The following is a 6000-nucleotide window of genomic DNA, read 5'->3' on the forward strand; positions in this document are numbered from 1 at the left end:
TAAAAATACAAGAAGAGGAAGAATCTGAGAGCTTCAGACATCGCAGTGACATCAGACGTCAAGGTGGTTTTTTTATACTAGATTAAACTCAAGAGCTATTGAAAATTGTTGAAGCAGTATGATAGGTATCTGGGGATGCTTTTTACTGATCACTCTATAACTATGTGTTTTAAAGTTTTTTGTAATAATTAAAAATTTCTTTAAACAATGTGAAAATAACAGAATTCTCTATTGAAGAGAAAAATGCTCAAGATAAAAACCTCTAATAGTTGAAGTTGGTATAGAATATTTCTCCACCAGAAAATATCTACTGTGGTAGGAAGAAGAAAAATATGTATTTTATCTATAGATATTATTGAAATTTTAGTTTTAGAAATGCTTGAACTATTTTAAATATGGGGACAAAGACTTGGGATGAAAGAAAATTGAAGAATTGAATTTTATTGAATAGACTTAACTGCTGACGAGATCTGGCATCTAAACCAAACATCACTAAGATTCCAGTGTTCACTGAGCAGAACAAGGAGAAGAAGGAACTTGCAAATGTTTACAGCAGAGGTTGCTTCCATATAACAAATGGAGCAAAAACAAACTGACTGTAAGAGGACTCTAGTCATTCGTTCTTTCACTGAGTATCAACCGAGTATCACCACTGGGCTAGGTGAGTTTATCTAAAAAAAGAGAACAAGTTTAAAGATTATTTTTTAAGAGAAGGGGAATGAACTCGTCATCTTCAGTATTTTTCTTAAAATTATATTATCCTTATATTGTGATAGTTCTTGATTAGGATTTAAACATATTTACAGAAAGGAAGTAGAGAATGAAATCTGAAAGGGGACATGTACAGGTGATACAGGTCTGAAGTGATACAGATAAAATGACACCTCATCAGGCTTGGGAAATGGTTAGAAAAGTAGCTAGTAACTCTCTGCATGGGCCATCAGCAGACAGTAAGTGAGTCTTGAGAAAATTAACCTAACCTATGATTATAAAATGGTCCTCTCTGAATTATTGAAATCATTAGAAATCCTGGAAATAGAATTGTTACTGCCCTGTTCCTCTGACCCCTGTTTTATAGCTGCCACAACCCCATATCCCAGGAAAGACAGAGAAGGGTCAATAGGCTCTAAATTAAGAATGAATGGAAAGACTAAGATCCCTTAGAAAGATGATCACCGAGAAAGGATATTATCAAAATATGTTCAATCTTGACGAAGCCCAGGAGCGCTGTATAGCTCTGTACCATTTGCACCCAGCAGGGCACCAGCTAAGGGCATAGTGAGGGGGAGGGAGCCGGGAGGAGACCCAGCTGGGCCTGAAACCGTGCTCTCTTCACTGAGCTGTGCACCTGCTCCAGAAAGGGAGTGCCCATTCCTCCACCTGAGTGCCCAGAGGGCATGGTTTTTCTTACCTGCTTAAAGCCCTGTCTGTGCTAGCTGTGGCTCTAGAGTGAGAGCATCTCAAATCCTGGAATGTTTCAGGGCATCCATTGAAATTCTATGAAAGTAGTTTAAAGACAAATAAAAGATGGCATTACTTTATACAGTGGGTAGTAAACATATGGAACTCATTATCCTCAAGATGTTGTGTAGTCCACAAATATAAATAGGATAAAGAAAGATTTGGATAAATTCATGCTTGGTAGATTCATATGAGCTGCTAGAGCATTGTTAGAAACACACAGGGAATGTCTCCAAATGCTTTCAGGGAAAACAACGTGTTTGTCTTTGAAATGTCCTGGAGTACCAGTGCCATGAATTGAACAGGCAGCTCTGACTCTGACTCTGACTCTGACTCTGACTCTCCAAGTTCCTCAGCACCCACAGTACTCAGGTTAGATTTTTAAGTAACTGAGGGCTGAGATTCTGTATCATAAGGATTGTCTTTACATTAACAAATTACATAACAATTTTTCTCAGTGGTTGGTATGAAGTTTCACGTGACCTTAAACCTTTCCTTGAGAACTTGGAATTGTCGTGACAAATGTGCATTTTGTACGGGCTGTAAGAGAGTGCTATGTTAGGACCCAACTCAGATGTGTGGCACTATTTGACTCTCACCTAGACCCACAGACTTATTGTGGTTGTTTTTTTCATTTCTTTCAGTATTTGTGCTTACTTTACATAAGATTTTTTAAATCTTCTCTCCTGTTCTTCAGGCTTCTCTTTTCAGCCTTGTGCGTGGGTTTGCAGGGAAAACCCTTTCACTCCTAATATGCAGCTCCCACCTTTTTGACTTCAAGCAAAGCGCCCTACTCCTTTCTGTATCATGTCATCTCAACTGTGCAACAGACCTCCCCTTAACTCACTGCAGCCCTCAGAGACCAGGGTGCACCTTTAACAAGCTTAACTGAAGCGTGGGGAGTAACAAAAGAGAAGGACATCGTAACACTGCTGCTGGATTTGGCTCCGCAGTCCTCAGCCTCTGGGATCTAATGCCTGATGATCTGAGGTGAAAGCTGATATAATTATAATAGAAATAAAGTGCGCAATAAATGTAATGCACTTGAGTCGCCCTGAAACCTTCCCCTCTGGCTCCTGGTCCGTGGCAAAATGGCCCTCCATGAAACCAATCCCTGGTGCCAAAAAGGTTGGGGACCCCTGAGCTACCAGATGAGCTTACCCCAAACCCAGCAAGGCTCAGACCCATTCTGAGTCCTCCACAAAGATATGCCTGTGTGGTTCCCATCCCTGTCCTGCTCAGGCCCAGGCCAACCCCAGAAGCAGGTCAAATGTATCCACAACTCCAAGCACAAGCCCATTGCCGAGCTCCAGACGCGGGAAGGAGGTGTTTCCTTCCCCCGGTTTGGAGCCCACTTCTTCAGTTATCATTGGTCCAGCGACTGATTACTTTTCCTAAGATGACAGACCAACAGAATCATGAACTTGTCTCATATTTCCCTGTAGGATAATGTATCAAAACACACTAGTACAATATAAATACAGTGTAGATTATTTGACCTTATGTAGCCCACAGACAGCGCTTCCCAGGTGGTGCTAGTGGTAAAGAACCTGCCTGCCAATGCAGGGTATAAGAGACTCTGGTTCGATCCCTGGGTAGGGAAGATCCCCTGCAGCAGGGCATGGCAACCCACTGCAGTATTCTTGCCTGGAGAATCCCATGGACCCTGGGGAGCTGGTGGGCTACAGTCCATGGAGTCGCAAAGAGTGAAGCATGACTGAAGCAACTTAGCACACACAGCCCACAGACATGAACAGTCTAGGCTGGGTTGAGTCCTACCAAGGGCATTTCTGTCCTTTGCATGGCTGTCCACCAGTGACATGCAAACTTGCCTACTCCTCCTCCATACAATCTCCAGATTTTGCTTCTGAACAAGGGTGTACACAGATCTCCAAATGAATTAGTGATATTTTATAGGCACAATAAAGCCTAAATTCACTCTTTGACGATAATAAACATTTATCAAGGGAAATACAATGTGCAGAGATGTAATTCTTCAGATTACAAAACAGACATTTGTTGTTGAGTTATAAAACAAAGATGTTTAGCAACTCAGAGTCACCCTGATTGAAAATCACCAGCTCAGAACAAGGCCTTTGCTTAGATTTCACACCTATATGACTCATTCTGTTGATTTTCCCAAAATAAGAGAACAGTCTACCCTGAAGGTGAATTCTAGCTATCATCTCTAGGGAGGAAAAAACTAACTATAGCTTTTAAATCCCTTTTCTCCATCCTCTGTCCATCAAGTTTTCAAAGATCTTTAAGGCTAAGTTTTAGCACAATCTCCCCCTTAGGAAAGTGTCTTTTAATAGATTCTAAAACACACTTATTTTCTCTTATTCATTTTAATTTTTACATATCAACATCTCTGAAATCAGGATGCAATCTATGACAGTCACACTTTAACAATCACACTTTGCCAATCAGTGTTCATGACACAGTTGCCTACATACATGAGAAATTAGTTCATTAAGAAATGAGCCTCCTGAAAATATCGTGACTTGGCTGTTCCCATCAGGGCCTGATTGGACAACTGCAGAGCTTCAGACAGCAAATCGTTTGAGGCTATCTGAGACAGTATAAACCTGTTGTCTGAAAACCTTCCAGCAGCTCCCAGGAGGATTCATAAAGCTCCACATTTAAAACATGCATAATGGGTGTTACTGGTTTGGGAAAAGTTGTTGAGTTAAAAATGGAACACTTTTAAGAAATGCTGCCTCACCCATGCTCTTGGTGGCACGGTGTCTGTAGAAAATCACAGATACCAGTTACTGATTCAAAAGTGATTCAGAACAATAAGCCTCTACATGTGAAGAAGTTTCAGAGAATACTTTTTTACTGAAATATAGTTTATTTGCAATGTTGTTTTAATTTCTGCTGAATAGCAAAGTGATTCATTTATGCATATATATAAATTCTTTTTCATATTCATTTCCATTATGGCTTATCATAGGATATTGAATATAGTTCCTTGTTCTATATGATAGGACCTTCTTGTTTATCCATTTTGTATGTAACAGTTTGCATTTGCTAATCTCAACCTCCCACTCCATCCCCCGCCTCCTTTTTTTTTTTTTTTTAATAAATTTATTTATTTTAGTTGGGGGCTAATTACTTTACAATATTGTAATAGTTTTTGCCATACATTGACATGAATCAGCCATGGGTTTACATGTGTTCCCCTTCCTGGACCCCCCACCCACCTCCCTCCCCATCCCATCCCTCTGGGTCATCCCATTGCCCCGGCCCTGAGCCCTTGTCTCATGCATCGAACATGGAATGGTGTTCTGTTTCACATATGATAATATACATGTTTCAATGCTATTCTCCCAGAACGTCCCACCCTCACCTTCTCCCTCAGAGTCCATAAAATTGTTCTTTGCACCTGTGTCTCTTATTCTGTCTCGCATATAGGGTTATCGTTACCATCTTTCAAATTCCATATATATGCATTAGTATACTGTATTGTAGTTTTTCTTTCTGGCTTACTTCACTCTGTATAATGGGCTCCAGTTTCATCCATCTCAGTAGAACCGATTCAAATGTATTTTTTTAATGGCTGAGTAATAATCCATTGTGTATATGTACCACAGCTTCCTTATCCATTCGTCTGCTGATGGACATCTAGGTTGCTTCCATGTCCTGGCTATTGTAAACAGTGCTGCGATGAACATTGGCATCCCCCGCCTCCTTGACAACCACAAGTCTGTTGTCTATGTCTGTGAGTCTGTTTCTGTATCATAGATATATTCATTTGTGTCATATTTTAGATTTCACATATAAGTGATATCAGATGATATTTGTCTTTCTCTTTCTGACTTACTTCATTTAGCATAATAATCTTTAGGTCCATTCATGTTACTGCAAATGGCACTATTTCATTTCTTATGGCTGAGGAGTATTCCATTGTGTGTAGGATCTCATCATCTTTATTCATTCACCTGTTGATGGACATTAGGTTGTTTCCAAGTCTTGGCTGTTGTGAACAGTGTGGCCATGAACACAGGAGTGCAGGAATCTTTCCGAATTAGAGTTTTGTCCACATACATGCCCAGAACGGGATTGCTGGATCATATGGCAACTCTATTTTTAGTTTTTTGAGGAACCTCCATACCGTTTTCCATAGTGGCTGTACGAACTTACATTCCCACCAACATTGTAGAAGGGTTCCCTTTTCTCCATGCCCTCTCTAGCATTTGTTATTTGTAGACCTTTTAATAAGGACCATTCCGACTGGTGAGAGGTGGTACCTCACTGTAGTTTTGATTTGCCTTTTTTTTAATAGAATACTTTGTGTGCATGCTGAGTTGCTTAGTTGTGTCTGACTCTTTGAGATCCCATGGATTGTAGTCTTCCAGGCTCCTCTGTCCATGGAATTTTCCAGGCAAGAATACTGGAGTGCTATTTCCTACTCCAAGGAATCTTCCTAACCCAGGGATCAGACCTGCATCTTCTCCATTGGCAGGCAGATTCTTACCTCTGAGCCAGCAGGGAAGCCCTATGAAATACTTTAACTGATTTACTTTGATTAATTTA

This window comes from Giraffa tippelskirchi, chromosome 3, assembly GCF_054371585.1.
Source record: "Giraffa tippelskirchi isolate mGirTip1 chromosome 3, T2T-mGirTip1v1.2.pri, whole genome shotgun sequence".
Taxonomy (NCBI): domain Eukaryota; kingdom Metazoa; phylum Chordata; class Mammalia; order Artiodactyla; family Giraffidae; genus Giraffa; species Giraffa tippelskirchi.